General features: G+C 37.4%; 1 long non-coding RNA gene across 1 annotated transcript; it reads right to left on the reverse strand.

Annotated features, from left to right (window-relative positions):
- Nucleotides 1-7,559: 7,559 nt before the first annotated feature.
- LOC307117145 lies at nucleotides 7,560-11,782 on the reverse strand. Its single transcript, XR_013815414.1, has 4 exons — nucleotides 10,197-11,782; nucleotides 10,023-10,082; nucleotides 8,616-8,738; nucleotides 7,560-8,522 (listed from the first exon to the last, which is right to left on the reverse strand). It is a non-coding gene; the product is annotated as an uncharacterized lncRNA (long non-coding RNA).
- Nucleotides 11,783-21,068: the final 9,286 nt, after the last annotated feature.

Genomic DNA, 21,068 nt, shown 5'->3' on the forward strand with positions numbered 1-21,068 from the left:
TAGTTTTATATATTTTACAAATATTAGCTTTAAAAAAGTGCTGTCACATGCTTTGTCTCATGTCTATTAATGTTATAAGTATATACACTCACCTAAAGGATTATTAGGAACACCATACTAATACTGTATTTGACCCCCTTTCACCTTCAGAACTGCCTTAATTCTACGTGGCATTGATTCAACAAGGTGCTGAAAGCATTCTTTAGAAATGTTGGCCCATATTGATAGGATAGCATCTTGCAGTTGATGGAGATTTGTGGGATGCACATCCAGGGCACGAAGCTCCCGTTCCACCACATCCCAAAGATGCTCTATTGGGTTGAGATCTGGTGACTGTGGGGGCCATTTTAGTACAGTGAACTCATTGTCATGTTCAAGAAACCAATTTGAAATGATTCGAGCTTTGTGACATGGAGCATTATCCTGCTGGAAGTAGCCATCAGAGGATGGGTACATGGTGGTCATAAAGGGATGGACATGGTCAGAAACAATGCTCAGGTAGGCTTGTGGCATTTAAACGATGCCCAATTGGCACTAAGGGGCCTAAAGTGTGCCAAGAAAATATCCCCCACACCATTACACCACCACCAGCAGCCTGCACAGTGGTAATAAGGCATGATGGATCCATGTTCTCATTCTGTTTACGCCAAATTCTGACTCTACCATCTGAATGTCTCAACAGAAATCGAGACTCATCAGACCAGGCAACATTTTTCCAGTCTTCAACTGTCCAATTTTGGTGAGCTCGTGCAAATTGTAGCCTCTTTTTCCTATTTGTAGTGGAGATGAGTGGTACCCGGTGGGGTCTTCTGCTGTTGTAGCCCATCCGCCTCAAGGTTGTGCGTGTTGTGGCTTCACAAATGCTTTGCTGCATACCTCGGTTGTAACGATTGGTTATTTCAGTCAAAGTTGCTCTTCTATCAGCTTGAATCAGTCGGCCCATTCTCCTCTGACCTCTAGCATCAACAAGGCATTTTCGCCCACAGGACTGCCGCATACTGGATGTTTTTCCCTTTTCACACCATTCTTTGTAAACCCTAGAAATGGTTGTGTGTGAAAATCCCAGTAACTGAGCAGATTGTGAAATACTCAGACCGGCCCGTCTGGCACCAACAACCATGCCACGCTCAAAATTACTTAAATCACCTTTCTTTCCCATTCTGACATTCAGTTTGGAGTTCAGGAGATTGTCTTGACCAGGACCACACCCCTAAATGCATTGAATCAACTGCCATGTGATTGGTTGATTAGATAATTGCATTAATGAGAAATTGAACAGGTGTTCCTAATAATCCTTTAGGTGAGTGTCCAGTACATATATGTGCGTTTAAACTTTACTTTATCTTTACGGCACTTATAAAACATCTATAGTATAAGAAAGATTTCTGATTTTGTAACTTGCAACTACAAAAAAAAAGGTATTGTTAGATTACGCAGCTACGTTTAAATGTGCATAAATGGAAGAGTGTCCATGGAGTAATGTCCATAGTAAAGGTGCTTTTTACTATGTGACCCCATCTTTGCAGCTATATAGATGCAAGGTAGCAAAAAACAGACACAATTTAATATACAAATAAATGCAAGAAGAAAAACTGAAATATTTGCATACTGAATTTGTGATTGGTGACCTCATTGCTGTGGTGAACACTCTTCAGTCAATGGGAGAATTCAAACTTCATTTCTTTGAACACATAGTTTTGAAAAAGAAGGGGAACCACGAGTCATTTTCATGAGTTCATATGAGATTGTGAACTCTATTATTCATCATTTGTTGAATAGCCTTAAGGTATCTATCACAGGCAAAATGCTTGTGTGAGAAATCCGTCAAATGAAAACATGACAGTCCAACAGTATGACCTCAATTCAGATATGATTCTGATAGCAGATATAATGAGAAGCATGTGCGTGCCCTCCGTAATGGATCAATCTCACAAGCCTTTGCTGGCAAAACTCATTTCACTCTGTTCCAGCTTTCTCCAACACACACACACACACACACACACACACACACACACACACACACACACACACACACACACACACACACACACACACACACACACAGAGAGAGAGAGAGAGAGACATATATAAACACAGTTCTAAAGATTTACAGTAAAAATAGACTCCATAACCCAGACATGCTTTACAACTGCATGTCATTTCAGGCTTGCACAAAAATGATTGAATTTACAATGCAAAATCCCTGTTTGCTTTTTCTCAGTTCTCTTCCAAGTACTGTCTCGCACTCCTTTTGCAGTCAGGCCTCAGTCTGATTTATTGTAACAGACCATACAGGGAGAGGGAGAATGAGTGAGGTCGCAGTAAAATGTAGAATAACATCCTTGTGTAAGAACGGCATTATGGGAAGTGGGTTTGGGCGAGAAGTAATATGCTATGAAATGACTGCACTTAAAGGGTTAGGAATTATGCTTTATTTTTCTTGATATCTCCCCTAGGTCTCACTTTAAGGGTTATATTGATGTTTGAAGGAGGTTTCGAGAATTTCACAAGGATTAAGCATCCACATTAAATCACTTATAAGAGCTGCCAAGCCGCCCAATCAGCACCAATTAGGGCTGGTCATGTGGTGTGTTCTGTCCTCTTCAATCAGCTAAAGACAGTGAGATATAGGAACGAGGCTTAGAGAGAGAGATGATGAAATGAAGGATGTGGTTAAAGCCACATCAGAGCCAGAACATGACAGATAATTGGAGTGCTTGGCTCCCAGAACCACGTCAGTATGGAGAGAACTGGCATCACTGAGAGAATTTGTATGTTTGTTGAGCAAACTTTTGTAGTGCGTTTGTCTTTTTATATGCACATTTTTTATTCTCTCATGTGTAGTCTTCTTGCCGTAGTTATTTAATATGAACTGTTAATTTAAAGGTCCCATGGCATGGATATTTTATTTTATTTTATAATTCAGAGGTGTACTTATATTGTTAGTATGATTTTTACATCATAAAATGTCATAATTTAGAAATTAAAGGCATTTTATTCTATACTGATGTTTGCCCTCTGGCTGAATGCCCTGTTTCAAGGGGTGTGTCTGCTGTGAGACTTCAGTATAAACGCCCACTGTTGTGATTGGCTGACATCTTTGCATTTTAAATGAGCGGAGGGGGCGTGGTTTAACGAGGTCTACGAGGCACAAGGCTGTGCCAGAGAGACGAATGTCACTTCTCATCAGTTCTCTCAGCACGTCTCAGTTCAGTGAACTGTTGTAGTGACTAGCATATACTTCAGGTTATTAGTTTATTTCTAGTTGGAGGGACTGTCACTCATGTCAGAAAGTTAGCAACTTTAGTAAATGATGGATCAGCGCTGACTCGAGACGCAAACCATTTAGAACGATTCAGTCCGATTTGGTGAACTGGTTCGACAGGTTCACTAAAAAGAACCGGTTCAAAAGAACGATTCGTTCACGAACCGGACATCAATGGACCAGAGACGGAGAGATTGCTAACAAAGTTATATTGCAACTACTGAGTTGTGAGAGCACTGTCAGCGCGAGTTTATTTTTGTTTGTATCTAAGAGTTCTGAATAAACACGAGTCCCAGTCACGTTGAGACCGTCTTCCTCCTTATTACCAACTTTGTAACACGTTATGTACCATTACAGGAGATGAACGAGTTACAAATACATGTTGATTATAGCATTATTTTTAGATATTTTCCTACCTAGTGACGCGCATTGAGTACACAGCGCAAACAAAGACACAACAGCAGTAATCGAATGTAATCCACTTTATTGTGGGGATAGCTGGCTAGCCTAGCCGGATACGCTCACGCTTACCCCCCTTCTGCTTAATCTCGCGCCGCGTTTGGTGCCTCCGCTGTGGGCCAAATGCAGTACTGGGGGTCGGTGATGTTGAAGGCCGACCGGTCAGTGCAGCCTGAGCTTCGGCGTGCGTGATGTTTATCTCTAAAGAAACTCACGACTGTATGCACATTTTAGAACAGATAGACGCGACAAGGACGTACAAAAACACTGACTCACACGATAGAAAACACCGTTCTGTCGGGAGAGAGAGAAGCCGCAGCACGAATAATAAAGTTCTGTGTGAACTTGAATAATTAGCTACACATTGATCACAGATCAGAAGGAACTGAAAAAAGACTTATGTTTTCATTTGTACATCCAAACACTGAGAAACTGCCAGCATTCACTCGTTCAAGCTATGATCTCTCGAGGACAAACAAATATGGCGCTCGCATGGGTGTGCCAAATTCTCTGGGAGGAGGAAAGGGAGGTAACCGTTCCTGTTATGACGACATAACAGGAAAATTCAAGATCAGCTCGTCTGGGCTGTCATTTTCAAAGGCATAGGAAGACAGCCAGAACTCGGTTTACACCGATCAAAATTTCTAGCCACTTGGGGACAATATTCAGGCTAGGGGAACTCATATTAATGTTGAAAAACCTCATAAAATGAACATTTCATGCCATGGGACCTTTAACAACAACTGATTGGATCATTTACCCCTTTTCCACCAAGGCAGTGCTGGTGCTAGTTCGGAGCCAGAGCCTAGTTTCAAATCGGTTCTGTGTTTTTCCACACCCAAAGCACCAGCTCCGAGCCAGGAAAAGTGGTTCTTAAGTAGCACCAAAACATTGCTGGGCTAAAAGTAAGAACCGATTAAGTCAGGCACTGGGGGCGGGGTCAACAAGACAAACACAAACTTAAGATCCGCCATTTTTGAAATAGCAGCTAATGGAGCTAACAGCTGCTGCTGTTTGTGCTGTGCAGACTGATCGCCGTATAACAACGAGTCCAGCGAGAGCAGACGACTCCTTATGCTTTTGATTCACTCATGCAGTTTTTTTTATATCATACGTGGATCGGTCTGCGCAGCGCCGATGCATCTCGAACAAGCCTGATGTGTGTGTGTTTCCTGCTGCCTCGCTAGCGTTGCTGAGAAAGATGAGACGTATACAGTGACTTAAGACCTGGCTCTGTTGTGGCTCTCAGCATGTGGAAAAGCAAACAGTTCTTAGAAGGCTCCTCAGTCGAACCAACTATGAACTTGGACTAGCACTGGCTCTGAACTAGCACCCGGTTCATTCTGGTGGAAAAGGGGTAATTGAGTCAGTGAGTTGAACTTGAGAACCGGACAAGTCCGATTTATGAACAAATTCTTTTGAACCAGTTCTTTTTTCTTTTGAAAAGCATGGTTTTCTTTTTAACAAATTATTATTTTTAATCAGACAATCTTTTTTGTACAAATCGCTCTTTTGAATCATTTTTTTTTAACAAATTGCTCTTCTGATTTTTTTCTCTCTCTCTTTACAAATAGTTCCCTTTCAAGGGAACTTGCCCTGCGTCACCTGACTTAACATGTAAGTCAACCGCGACTGGTGTGAACGCACCATAAGACATTACCAATAAATTTTCAGTAATATTTTACTCTGTACATGTCGAGTAGCTAACGCTTGCGTCACAACACACTTTTAGCCCAAAATGTAATTGTTAAAAATAACGGGGGGGGGGGGGGGGGGCAAACAAAAAACAGCAAGACCGCAAGACATTATTGAATGAAAAGTGCAAGTAAGTTATAACCTGTTCGTGGTCAACCAATAACCGTGTGTGGTGTTCAAGTTTGTAAATAAAGAAGGCTTAAAGGCTCTGTCGTTTCAAAGAATAGCACAACGCTGGCGAGCGCGTCGAGTAAACACCTCCCCAAACGGACGAGGCGCGCACGCAGTCAGCGGAGGCTCGCGCTGCAGAGCCAAACAAAAGTATAAACAAGGCTTAATGAATGAAGATGGCAGAAGAATACTGTACATTCGTTAGCTGGACGTATGCGCATTATATCGAGTTGGTCAGATATAAGGACAAAAAGAACGTAATAGTCAAATGCAAATGCAGTCAAATGCAACCTTTGTCTAAAGCCGAAAGAACTATCGACGTCGCGAAAAAACTCTAGCAATTAAAAAAAACATCTCTTGCACTTTATGCATGACGGTTTTGTGTTGTGCCATGAACCTCTTGAATTCAAAGAGAATAAAATAATGACAACAATAAGAAAAGAACAAATGTGCATCTTGGCATGGAATTAGAGTTTATATAGCCTACAGTTGTGTCTAATAGACCCTTAAGCTATTCCCAGATATTGCCAGATAATCACTTTTAATCATACTTTTAACAGACTTGGATTGTTTGTGGTTCATCCTTTCTTGCATTGTCTTGAGCCTTCACTTTGCCAATTATATACTGTATTGTTAGTAGCCTGGATAGCCCACAGTCATTATGCTACATCATATTGCCTTCTACTGGATATAAAATGCTCTGTAGTACATTTTGTCATTTTAGAATGTTAAGTTCTACTTCTGTAGTTATTTTGGTGAAAGTAACTCAAAAGTAATACAGGAGTAATGTAACACATTACAATTCTGAGACAGTAATATTGCAAGGTAAAGAATTACTTTTAAAGGAAAGTAACAAGTAATCGATAATGTATTACATTTGGAAGTAACTTGCACAAGACTGCTTATGAGGCAGCTGATCAGCCTTCACCTTTGGCTGTACAGGCCCACTCTACTAGGAGTATGGCGGCTTCTAAAGCTTTGTTATCAGGGGCATCCCTGCAAGAAGTCTGTGATATGGCGGGGTGGTCCTCGCCGCACACGTTTGTGAGGCTCTTCGAGCTTGACCTCAACTCCACCCCAGGAGCACGGGTGCTTGTTCCGTAAGACAATGACGGACGGGCATCTGGCTCATATGGGGACGTGGGTATTGTCATTCCCACAGCGGTGGCGCAGCGCGAGTTCCCTTGATATGGAACATCTTGGTTATGTATGTAACCTTAGTTCCCTGAAAAGGGAACGAGACACTGCGTCACCCGGCCATACTCCCTGCATGTCCGTGAGCACTATATGCTTCAGGCTTTTTCAGAAGCTAGTTTCTATTTGTGTTCACGGGTGCTTTATAGTTTCCAGGTCTATGATGTCACCCGCCTATGACGTTCTGCCACTCTATTGGACTGGTTACATGCGTGCTTCAGGACGCAATCATGCAGAGGCGTTCACTGCATGAAAAAAGGTGTATCCGGACCAGGATACTCCTGTATACACTGCTGAAATTCGGAAGAATCCAGGAGTATACTGGCCGGATAGGTCAAATTCCATGGATCCGTATATGTCCGTATACATCCGAAATGGTACCAAATCGGATGTATGTTGTGGCCGTATACTCCCATGCTACAGCCATTTGTTGCCATGGCAAATAATCCCATCAAGTTTTTCCCAGGAGACATTTTCACACCTCTAAACAGCTTTGCCTTCCACCCCCTATTGGTCCTTCATCTCAAACTGGATTGGTTGTTTTTTTTAAAACCACTCCCAAAACCCAGACTGCTATTGGATGACAGGACGCATTGAAAACCCAGTCAAGTGACTTTATTGGTTACTTCTAAGGCTAAGGGTGGGCTAGGTTTTGTAGCATAGGGACTTGATTGGTTATAGGCCAGCTATGCAGATTTTGCTCATTAATATATATATATATATAAAAATAATCCCCTCTCCCTCCCAAAAGAAAAACACACACAAAACAATTTGAGAAAGTCTGAAATATTTATTAAAAAGGTATAAAAAAAAAAACACATTCTTAACAGCATTATAAAAGAACATTAAAACAATGGTGAAACAAAAACAAGTTAACTAAATGTATTTAAAAGGGATGCAAATGTAAAGGAACAAATGTAAAAATATAAACAGTCCAAAGAACATAAATATACGTTAAAATGAATTGGTAAAGAAACAAAAAGGGGAAAAAAATGAACAAAATGCATTTAAAAGACAGAGATGTAAAGGAATAAAATACACAGTGAACATAAAAAGGAAAAGAATAAATATACAAATTAAACAATATAAAATGAGAACAATACATTTATAAGACAAAAAAAGTGTATATAAAATATATTAAAATACATATAAATATTCCAAGTAAACAATATAACCAAATAAAAAGAACAAAGAGCATTATAAACATACATTAAAATGAATGGGGGAAAAGATAAGTGAACAAAATGTTTCTAAAGGAAGGCGACGTAAAAGGAACAACAATACAAAACGTGGAGATCAAAAGCAACATTGACATCTAAAAAGGAACAAACATACAAAGTATACAATATAAAACAAGACAAAGAAATCTATAAATTAAAAAGTGTATATAAAATATATGTAAATGTTCTATATATGGGAACCAATAAAAGTATAAGTATATAAACATAGGAATAAAGAAAATATAAAATGGAACAATTGAATATTAAAATTATAATTATAAAATAATTGTGACCAACTCTAACACAATGTTGTTTGAGTTTTGAACATTTTTTCAAACTGGCATGATGGGCTGGTGATGTGACATGTAGTGTGGGTCAGTCTAGTCTGGTTTGTAGTAGCTAGCCTAACCAAGCCTTCCATCAACAACAGCATCATCTTCATCTTCATCAGGTCTATAGTTGCGGTCTTCCACAGGTTCTGTGTTGGTTTGTGCAACCCTGGACCTGGTCTCCAGCAACTGCAAAACATGACAGTAAATTAACCACTAAAACTCAGAGAGGAGTATAGTAACATTCTGGAGGGAAAAAGCTTAACCGGTTTCTTAACTTACCCGTCTCTTTCTCTGACGGTTCTGTGTGATGTTCTTCATAGTGTTTCTTTTCTGGGCCTTTTCAGACTGAGCCAAAGAATACTTCCTCAGCAAAGTCTCACAAAATAAAATACATCTTGAGACCTGCCAAATAATACATTAATAATATATAGTTAATGCCAATAAAAGTAAGTAAAACAATTCAATTAAAATGTATTTGTATAGCGCTTTTCACAATACATATTCAGGGTTTTTCCTCGGTCAAAAATGGTCTTCGGTGGTGGCTGACAGACATGGTCATCCATACACACACATACGCACGGTAAAAAAAAAATACCCTACCCACATGATCTGCAAGCGCAATACTGACAATAAATTTGAAATAAATTCAAAGAAAGTTTGTAACTTTTGCTTATCTTATTTTGATACCTTGATGTTTGTTTTTGTTCCTCATTTTTACACTATTTACTGATAATTGTTTTGGTAATCATATCAATATTAAAAAAATAGTATTAAAAAAAAATGAACAAATAGCCTAATTTTCTGCCATATACAATCAGCTAGCTAACAACAAATTTGTTCTGGGTTCACCTCACTCCAGTCTAAACTAAATGATTTTAGGCTATTTATTTTACTACACATTGTCCACATAAATAAGCTGAAAGACTGTTGATAATTAAAAATAATTCTTACCATCCACTCTTGCTAAAGTGGGTAAGCACACTTGTGTTCTCATTTCAGGTGTTGTTCTGAGTAAATGATTAAACTAATTCGTGAGTTCAGTGTTGGACAGATCAGTTCTAACCAGTCGTTAAAATGATTCGGTTCAAAGGAGTCATTAGGTGGCGAATCGGACATTAGCAGACGCGTTGTGTGTGAATCCCGTCTTTAGAAAATCGCGAAAGATTTGTCAAGACACAGAAAACACTTCATAACCGGATAGGATTTGTTTCCTGTTTATTTAAAGTATGCTTTATGTCAGCTGGTCAGAGAATCAGTCAATGTTTTTTGAGCGCATTTCACACCCAGCGGTAATTAAAGGAAGACGTCTGATAGCGCCACATGCAACATGGATTCGGTCTTCCGACCTTTTGATTTTGATTAACGTAATATGTGAAACATTAGAAAGCTAAGAATGCTTATTTTGAAGACAGAGAGCGTGCGAGCGGGGTAGGAGCTCACTGGTCGTTCTCTCTGTCACTCAGTTAACTCAAGTGCAGCAGTTATCTACTACATCACTCATAAATCACAATAACTGATCAAATAAGGCTTTGGCGGGACAAAAATTTGTTTTGGCGGCCGGCAAAAAATGTTCAATGTAGGAAAAACCCTGATATTGTTTCAAAGCAACTTCACAGAAAATGCATGCGTCTACATTACAGAAAAAAACAGAGAACATTAAAATAATGACAACATTTTTAAGATTACCTTTTACACATTCAGGGTCAACATCTGTAAAAGTTCTTCAGGATCATGGATCCAAAACTTCTGGATCATGAGGGGGGAAGAAACATGCACACACACAAATGAATATTAATTTGTTTGATAAAACATTAATATTAATTATCAACTTACGGACATGGACTTGCAAAACATACTCACCAGGCCCATACAAAAACTTTACAGTAGATCCAAAATCCTGGTTTGCCTATAATTCTTCAGTCCAAGTATGGTGTTTTCCTGTCCTCTCTGCAGAACAAGTGTAAGTTACATGATCTCAGATTATTCATTCCAAAGCTCTGTTACATTTTATGACAAGCTTGATCTTAAAACTAGCTGACAGTAGGGATGGGCATTATGACCATATAATTATACATACATGAGAAATTATATTTTACAATAACGATATCACAATATATTTATTTTGATGGATATTTTATTAAAATGCTACAGAATAATACTGCTTTAAAAGTCTTCACTGTATGATATTCAATTAATTAATATCACTTGATTCTTAAAGAAGCAGAAGGTCTTCTCTATTCTTTTGTTTTATTAAAATGATGACAAAGCTGCAGCCCCTTTAAGAACGGATGCACAGAATGACACGCATCCGGGTTTCCCCACGTTAACTTGAACTGTTTAACGTACTTAAGACATAACTGACTGTTTAAATCAAGTGAATACCTCACATGACAAGGTTTCTGAGATAATTGTGTGCATTTAACAGAAAGATAATTGATTTCGGGATCGCCTGCTGTCTGAGAGAGGCTTATTTTAACACATGCATGTCCCGTTCATTATTCTACATTCATGCATGTTTCCTTGTCAAAATGTCAAAAAGTTTTAGTACAGTCAGTGCTGCGTTATATACGCTATATTCGCATTCCGCAATATAAAACGGTAATGTTAACGTTTACAGCAAAATCACTAACAATAGTCAGTATCATCAGATCGCCATAACACCCAGCCCTATCTTAACAATATTACAACAAAACACAGAAACAGAATATGTAAGTTAATCACGATTAGCATATGACTTTAATGCACTAACGTTATATATCTTGATAAGCAGTAGAAAAAATATAAAGGGGTTTACGTTACCTTCTGCCGTCTGCTGTCCGCCATTGGAAACTTAGTCTGTTCGTATTCATGTTTTTTCGTTCTCAGTCGACATCCCACAATCAAAATTCGTCCAAAATAAGATTTTAACAGGTTTAAAATGATCCATGCAATGCCATTAATGGACAGAAGAAGCCGTCCTGTTGAAGATTAGAAGCCGCGCGATCGCGTCGCGTCCCCGCGAGCCACGAGCAACGAGCAACTCCAACGGCAACGGGTGTATAATTCAAACTGAAGGCGCGCACTGTCATTGGTCAGATTTCTGGATGACGTTCAGATTGACCAATCACGCTCAAAAGAACACGGAAAGACAGCAAGTAGCCTTGCAAATATAGAAAAAAACTTGTTTAAAACAACAGTTAGAAAATGTGTATATTTATTTTTATTTGCTGTTATATTTAATGAATTGGTCAAATGTTGTTTTGTGGTGTGGGCAGAGGCCTGGAAGTTTCAACCTGTGCAGATTTGCAGTGCAGATTTGTACTCTTTAAAAACAATTATTGTTTGATATTTAGTTTGCTATATATTTTGTTATATTTGTATCCAGAATTGAATGTAAAACCAGTTTGAATGTAAAAATACACCTTCACTGTAAAACAGAAAATTAAAGTAAAATATCTTAATTTAAATAAGGAAAAATCTGTAAACTAATATTGTTTTCTCTAAAATGTTTAATGTAAATTTCTGTGAAGTTTTTTTAACCTTATTTGACTTAAGATATTTGACTTATTTTACGGTTTTTGTTTTGCAGCTGTAGCTGCGTTTTTTTTTAGGTTTTTATTCTTACAGTGTAAATATAAAACTAATAAGATTTACTTTAAAATGACAAAGAATAATGTTAAATTGTTAGTATGGACATAAACATAAACCTTTAATATAATGAGCTAAATATTGTATTACAGTTGTTAATTTACAGATATTGTTTGTAATTTTGCATGAATTTGTTATTTATGAAAACAGAAAAATAATACAGTGATGTTCCTGTATAAAAAAATGAGAATTACTGTAATTTGTCATTAATGATATAATCCTTAAAATAACAGTCAAGTTGTTTATTTAGATATTGTTTGTAATTTTACATTGTTTTAAACATAATTCAAAATTACAAGAAAATACTGTAAAAAACTGACGTTTTTTTCTGTAAAATTAGGATTATTTTTATTGGTTGCCTTATTTTTATTGGTAACCTTATTGGTTGCACCTACATCTATTGTGAGTGGTGGATTTCAAACCTCAAAACGCCCCTCTTTTGCAGCGTGTTAAAGTTAAGAATCTTGGAGTGACACTTTTTGTTAATAGTTGCAGAGCTGAAAGATCTGCTTGTGTTTCTGTGTTTCTTGAGCAAGTGAATCCCTGCTCTTTTTTATTCCATATTTTTATTTTGAGCATATCAGTTTTTGGTGTTTTTAAAACAAACTTTTTCATTTTCCACATTTCATCTCCTTTTTATTTAATTCTATTATTGCCTACAATTTGTAAAACTTTGCAAAAATTGTTTGGGGATAGTCTAAAATGTTTGGTTAATTATCCTTTGTTAATTCCATTACATTTCTTTGTTTATTTCATTACATATTCAGATTTTTTTGTGAACGTATATGTTCAGACAGGGTTTTTATTTTGTACTGTTTTTATAAAAAATATTTGATTTAGAGACTCTTTTCATGCAGTGGTTTTAAGGCCCTGACACACCATTCTGATGGTTTGGCCCAGACCCAGGCAACGTGAACCAACCCCACAGTCGGCTTTAGTCATTGCTAGTTCAGTTTAGTGTTTCAGGGCCTTAAGAATTATTTTTTCTGTGTAAAAAGCTTGTTTGCTGTAGCCTACAGTAGACCAGAGATAATTCTCAATCCTGAAGTCCTCCCCTGCCCCCCCTCCTTCTGAGAACAGCCAGCACAAGTGTCAGTCATTAACATATGAAAGGTCTTCTTCACACCTAACAGTCTTCAGTCCAAGCACACCCAGCAGTGTTTCAGCTGTATATGTCCGTGAAATTTCACGGATTCCTGTATACGTCCGCATACGTAAGGTTTCCGGGTTTTTCTGGAAATATACTGTTCCGTGTTACTCTGATCCGCTTTTTCCCACATACATCCGGTAAACATCAAATTACACAGGAGTATACCATGCCCGGATAGTGCCGGATTTCAGTGTTTTCATGCAGTGGTTCCCACAGAGGTGACGCAGCGTCTCGTTCCCTGTTCAGGGAACTAAGGTTACATACGTAACCGAGACTTTTTTTCTACAAACCATTCTTTTACATTTTTCTCTTTGTTCTTTGAACAAATCTTTCTTTTGTACGGATTCTTATTTGAACAAAATTTTTTAACAAATCATACTTTTAAACCAGTTAAATCACCAGTATTTTAAATCACATTTATTTATGTATTTTACAAATTGCTCATTTGAATCAGTTCTTTTAACTGGTTCTTTTCTGAATTTTTTTTTAAAATCTTCTAAGAAAAAATAAATAAATAAATAAATAATAATAATGAATAAATTATTATATATATATATATATATATATATATATATATATATATATATATATATATATATATATATATATATATATATATATATACACTCTTTTGAATCGTTTTTAACTGGTTATTTTTTACCAGATAATTATTTTAAACCAGTTAATTTTTTTAACTAATTACTTTTTTAAATAAATTGATTTTTTTTTAATGAATTGTTCTTTAAACAGATCGTGTTAACTGTTTTTATATTAAATGCCACTTGGTTTAATATTTGGTTTTAATGCAAAAAGTTCCTTTATGAGTGTAAAAGCAGATATGCAAACACATACAGTATGTAGGATGCTGTATGTGTTTTTTGCAATCGTTTCTTTACTCCATTGAATGTCAGTTGTATGTTTTCTTTCCCATATTGTTGAGGTTACGCTTTCTGTTGGGTGTGGTGAGGATGTTTTATTAGCACATGGAGAGTCTTTCCCCCTGAGATAACTGCTAAAGTCAAACATCTGCACATGCTCAGCTTAGACAACAGGCTATAAAGACAGGAAAAGAGAGAAGAAACGAGGGAGGAGTTTAGAACAAATGGTGGGGATTTTGGACAGAGAGCAAGAAACACAGAGCTTTGTGTTCTGAATATTTCACTGCGTTTCATGAACAATTTAGCCTGATCACTTAAAAATGATTAGAGACAAACCAACCGGCTATTCATTATGTCTGTAAGTGGTCTGTGTTTTATTGGTTGCTATAGTGACCATTTCAGTTTCAACCACAACCACTATAAAAATCAGTTTAGGCTGAGTTCTTGTTGTCAATGGAGATAAAAAGGCACAGGAGTTGTTACACAGAGCACATGTCTCTCTGCTTTCGTACATTTGTCCATTTCCTCATAGAGCAGCCCTGGCCCAAAGTGATTTCATTTGCCCAGACAAAATTTCCTTTATATTTGGTCCTTCATAAGATTTCTCATAAAGTATATCATCAAACATTTATAGAGCCATAAGCACATGAATTTTGAATATTGCACAACCCTGCCATTTACAACCCTTTGATAATATAATAATGATATGCCATAATTTAAGCCATTAATTATCATATCGACACTACCTTTCAAAATGTACTATTGTGAAGTACTATTACACTTTAAAATAAGTTTTCTATTTGAATATATATTTAACTTATTCCTGTGATGCAAAGCTGAAATCTGCTGATTAATATTTTTGAGCACTGAAAAAAGTGATATTTTTTTCAGAATTCTTTGAACAGAAAGTTCAAATGGAAAATAATAAACAAAAATTAACATTACAAATGTCTTTCTTTTGATCTAATAAATGCATCCTTTCTGAATGAAAATATAAATTTCTTTAAAAAAAAACTTTAGAATGGTAGTGTAGTTAACGCAACATACATTATAAAAGCAATTATTATTAAAATGTATATAAAAACAGGGGCATTGTGTGATCCGAGATGCTTCAAAATTGCAGTATGAAACTATTATTTAAATTAAAGCCACAATATGTATTTTTTTGCCGCAAAACAAAGGCGTTACCTGACGACGCCTGGTTAGCGGAGCTTTTATTATGCCGCAGATGAACGCTTCTGCTTCTTCCGGTCATGCGTATGTTGGGGTAACACAGCGCTGTTTTATCATATTTCATACATTTGAGTGTGTTGACAGTTATGTTATAATGCTACTCTGTGGATTAGCTCGGCGGCTACTATGATCTATCTATGATCTATTGTTGCACACTGCAGTGAGCTAGAATGATATTAGGCATGGTAAAACATGGTACTCACAGTAAATCAAGAAAACCAGATTTAAACAATAAGTTTCAACAAAATAAAAAAAACTGAGGGTAGCACAGGTATGTCCATGTCCTGGTTAAAATTGCTTATTTCTCTGGATTTAAACATTCTTGGAAACATTTTGGATAATGTAAGTATACAAGTCAACAAAATATATAACACTGTTCTAGTGGTTGTTGGATATTTGAATCCAAAAATCATACATATTGTGCCTTTTAAGGTGAAATGTGCAACTAGTGTCAACCTACAGAACCACCACTCCACGTTGACCATTGGTCAGTCAAACAAATATACCCCCAATTCACATGATTGGTTAAAGCTGCACTATGTAACATTTTTTCAGTAAAATATCCAAAAAACCCTAGGCCAGTGTTATATATGTAGTTCAGTTGAGTACTTACAATATCCCAATTGTTTCCAACTATTTGTAAATGGTGAGGAAATTGTTATTTTAACCAAGGAACCGGGACATGTGAGGGAGTCGCCTGTCGATTGCGTCATATCTGCATTACCCCCGGTTTTCGGTTTTATTTTGCAGAAACGCTTTACTCTCAATGCAGTGTGCAACAAGTGTCATAGCAGCCGAACGAACGCACAGAGAAATGTCATAACATCATGTTCAACACACTCAGATGTATCTAAAATGATAAACAGAGCTGCGTTACCTCATACTCATAACCGGAAAAACAGAGGTGGCGCCGGCGACTGTGGCATTATAAAACTCCCGCTGCTCGCGAGGCGTGTGTTGCCTTCATTGCTCAGCTCCACAACACTCGGCCCTGCTCTGCTTCATACTACAATAACGTTAATAATCGCATCCATGAACATGATTTCTGCTCGAGTTCTAACCCGATTCTTTTCCACCGGCTGTGCGGTGAAGACCACATGCCTCAAGATTCTCCATTCAAACTTGGAGTCATCAAGCTACGCCTTTGTTTTGAATAGGCGACCTCTAGCAGACGGAAAAGTTACATAGTGCACCTTTAAGCCAAATTTGCTGTGTTCAAACAACGCCAAATTTTGAGGATCACCTTACGAATAGCTTAGAGATGTCTCTGCACAGGCCTGGGATAGTGATAAACCCCCCCCCCCCCTTTTAAGAATTTGTTTGAGCCAGGCTGTCTTGTTGTAAATGATCTATGAATGAAAAGCCCCATTTTCCCAAATTATATGATACAATCAATTCAGAGATGGATCTGGCAGGAAGAAATAATGAATTTCATCTGGATGCCCTCTCACTGGATTAATCTTAAAAGACTCCAGAAATAAAACCAATACAGATGCATCACAAATGGAGTTCAAACAACCCTATCTCAATCTGTCATGGCACTTTCCACTAAAATCCGTTTTCCTGTGATTCCCAATCGATTTTCCCCTCATGGAAAAGTGCCTGTTGTGTGTTGTTTCAGGGTCTGTCTCCTTTTTCGTGTGTCTTGGAGTGAGCCATAAGACAATTCCACTGTAATAAAACATGGAAATTCACAGAGGTATGTGGAATTTTAACTTAAAGGGAAAGTTCACCTAAAAAAAAAAATTCTTAATTTATTCATCCTATGTCATTTTAAATCTGTATGACTTTATTTCTTCTGTAAAACACACACACACACTTATGTCTGGTTCGCTATCTTTGTGGGGACTCTCCATGACATAATGGTTTTTATACTGCACAACTGTATATTATCTCCCCTTGCACTAACCCTACCCATCACACAAAACTTTCTGCATTTTTACATTTTCCAAAAATCAATCATTCTATATCATTTATAAGCTTGTTTCCTCATGGGGACATCAATTCTGTGTGCATTCAGGTTGAAGCCATGTGTACACACACACGCACACACACACACACAGTAGTAGATATTTAGAAAAAAAGTCAATGAGGTCTATTTGAATCCCCATTGTTCTAAATATATTATTTTGTGTTCCACAGAAGAAAGAAAGTAATTTGCAACGACATGAGGATGACTACTGCAAAAATATATTTTCTTCCTTTGAATTTTTGTCTTGTTCTCCCGAATAAATATTTAAATATTCCTAATTCAAGATACATCACATAGACAATAAAATGGTTAAAGGAACTGTATGTAAGAAATGTATTTCAATTAATCACAAAATGGCCCTGATATGTCACTAGACATTAAGAAATCATGTTAATTTCAAATACTTATATCACTGACAACGGTTGTCCGGCCAAGATATTGTCATTTTAAAAGTGAAGTTGCAGCCCTCAACTGATGTTGATGTTGACATGTAGTGTTTTGGCCTGAAGCGCCACCCTCCACCTGTCTACCAATCACGAAGTCAGTAGTGTTTCTGCATTCGGGTTGCCAGCTCTGCTAGTTACCACAGCTGCAGCTACAAACTTTTTGGATAAACAATGTCTAACTTTACGAAACCTAAACAACCTCGTTATGAATCAGAAAAAAACGTTGTGACAGTGTCCGAAATAAAACAAGGATTTGTATAAGAGATGCCTTTGAAAGATAGAGACGGCTGAAAACGGAGAATAATTTGAAGACTGATGCCAACGTTGCTAATTTTCTCCTGGACAGGTAAGGTTCATCTATGTTTGGCTAATTTGTACTTAATGTAAATGGACATTTTCAAATATTCATGACAGTCGAACAAAGTTATGCATGTTCGTGCAAAGTAACGTTAGGTTAGCGCAGATGGAGGAGGTGGGTCATTGAATTGAAAAGGTATAAAGGAATTGTTTGGTAAATAAAAACGGCGAGTCGTCATTGCTAACATTAGTAATGCATTATCAGAGCCCGTTTCTCTGTCATTATGCTGGGACGCTGAGGAAAACAACATTAGCACGCCTATTATGGCAATGTGAAAACGTATTTGAGACAGTAGCCTAACGTTACCTCTGTAAAAATGATTCCTCATTCGTTCTTCGCATATATAGTGGACAAAACATGCTGCAAGTTGACCTGTATGACCATTGCTAATGTTATTTAGCTTTGCTGTAATTTTACTATAGTATTTTTTCATGTGGGAATGTACTGTCACATACGAGCGTTCATATTTACGATTAGTTTTGGCTAATCGCCATTAGTAAATTTTTGCGATTCATAATTACTTCACAAAACATCGCTCTTGAAGCATAAACATAATTAACAGAAAGAAAAAAAACCTTGTCACTTGCCAAGTTGCCATTGAAAGCTCCGTGTAGCAGCCTACGTTCCTGCTGGATCCTGCAGCCTATCTGGCAACCTCGAGTCAGGGGAGGGGGAGAGGGGATACACCGCTCAATAGTAATTTGAAAGTGATTGCAGTACCAGTTTTGGCCACAGTCCTACATACAGCTCCCTTTAGTCTTGTTTTCTGAAAAAATTGTTTCAAAATTCAGTTTTTGATTAAAACAAGAAAAAAACAAATTTGACAATGGGGTAAGAAAAAATAAACTAGTTTCTTCCTTGAATTAAGTTTGTTCTTCTGACCCCAATGGCAGACCTATTCTCTTAATATCTTGAGTCATATTTATATACTGGAAAAAAAGAAAAAAAAAGTATTCATTTTTGCAGTAGTCATTTCAGATGACTTTTTTTCTTCTGTGGAACACAACATTTAGAACATTGGCATTCAGACTCAACTGACTTCAAAATATGTTATTTTTCTGGTGTGTGTGTGTGTGTGTGGGTTTTAAAATAAAAAAAATAAAAAATCTGTGATGGGTAGGTTCAGGGTTAGTTAGGGATCGAATATACAGTATGTACAGTCTAAAAGCCAATTTGTCGATGGAAATGCCCCATAAAACATGGAAACGCGTGTGTGTGTGTGTGTCTTTGTAAATTATGGACGATTTTTTTTTTTAACCCCCTTTAAGTGAAAATTCCACATACCTATTTGAATTTCCATGTTTTATTAGAGTGGAATTGTCTTCTGGCTCACTCCACTTGAGTGAGTAAATGATGACAGAATTTCCATTTTGGGTGAACTATCTAAAGGACAAAAGAATAATGGCATCAGTGCAACAGAATGAGCTTGGGACAGTTTCTCTGACCTGGACCAGGTTCCAGGGGGTCATCCTCCAGAGTGATGTCCAAATTTAGTCCGATGACAGGGGGTCAGATGGTGGGGGTCTACTATCTACACTCACACTCATAAATACACACACATATCAAAGAAAGACAGGAAGCAGGCAATAGTTGGACAGGAAGAAGGGAGTGTTGGCTATCACACTGTGCAGAACAGGGGCTCCCTGTATTGTTTCCTGCTTTTTCTGGCCAAAGTGACTCCAGTTTCATTCGTTCTACAGGAATGCAATCCAGATTCCTGTGAGCTCCTCACCATCCGCCTATATTCAGATGAGAACTCGATGTGCACCGTCTGAATGTGCTTTATAGACACATTCAGCAGCTCCAGTAATCTCCCATAATAATCCCATGTATTACTCAATAGCTGCCTGTCACTGTGGTTTTTTTTGGCTTGGCATTTGTTTGTTTGTTTGTTTTTTTAAAGTCCCCATTGATGATATCAATGTCACATTTGGCATCGGACGTTAGCACAGGCCTGGTCTTGGTCAGTCTGATCACTGCTTGTTTGAACAGGCCCTTAGTTTTTGTTTGGACAGACAAGGGAGGAATTTTGTGGCCATTACACATATGTCGTTTTAGCTTATTTATAGATTTCAGAAGCTTTTGTCATGACAGTTGTCGAGAAGAGGAGCCAATGTAAGTTATGTTGCCATTTAAAAACAGTTTGGGGCTCAGCTGCGCTCATTTATTTGCAATTTAGCTTCACAAAGTACTTCACGGTCATTTAATAACTCTTTAACGATTTATAGCTTCACATGCACTATGCTTCAATTTTTACAAACCTCTAATCCAAAGTATTAAACTTCAGTATGTAACTCATCCTACAACATTTGTGCTGCTAACATGAATGATCAAATCGTGCTGCTTGTTGTCGAATTGTGGAATTTACTTTTTTTCTGGTAGACAATAAAAAGTGCAAAAAAACATCCTAGAGACTTACATTTAGAAGAAACCTATGCCATAGAAACCAGAATAACAGTTAGTTATTTTTACGGGCCAGTAAAGAACCCCCCTAGCAACCATCCAGGACATCCTAGCATTCCCATAGCAATGCCCTAGCAACCACCCACTCTACTTACACATATGTAAATCAGAGACTTTATCATGCAGTTACAGTTCTGCGCTACACCAGATCGCTAACATAAATGTCATTGTGAATTACGAACAGATGCACAACAGCTTAACAGAAGCATCACCGCATGCAAACCGCAGTCACAGCCACAGGTTTCTCCGCCCTTCCCTACTTCCTTACTGGAGTCAGGGGAAGCTCAATGCTCTCTTCGACTAGACGTGAAAAACATCCACAAAAAGCTAGAAACATGTCCAGAGTGCAGATGCTATATTAATTGAGTTCATACTTTTTGGCATTTAACAATATGAGAGAATTTGCTACTATAGGGTAACAATATAGTCACAATCTGGTGAATTTTTAAAACTGTCCATTTCAATGAATCATATTTTTTACTTCCTGCATTAAACTTTATTTTAATGTCTGTTTGGTCAAATGATGGATCAGCCTTTCCTAAACATATTTCTGTCATGATAACTCTCTGAGAGATTGACATGGTAATAGTTATGGCAATGTTAAT

Source organism: Gobio gobio (assembly GCF_949357685.1).
Source record: "Gobio gobio genome assembly, chromosome: 21".
NCBI classification, from domain to species: domain Eukaryota; kingdom Metazoa; phylum Chordata; class Actinopteri; order Cypriniformes; family Gobionidae; genus Gobio; species Gobio gobio.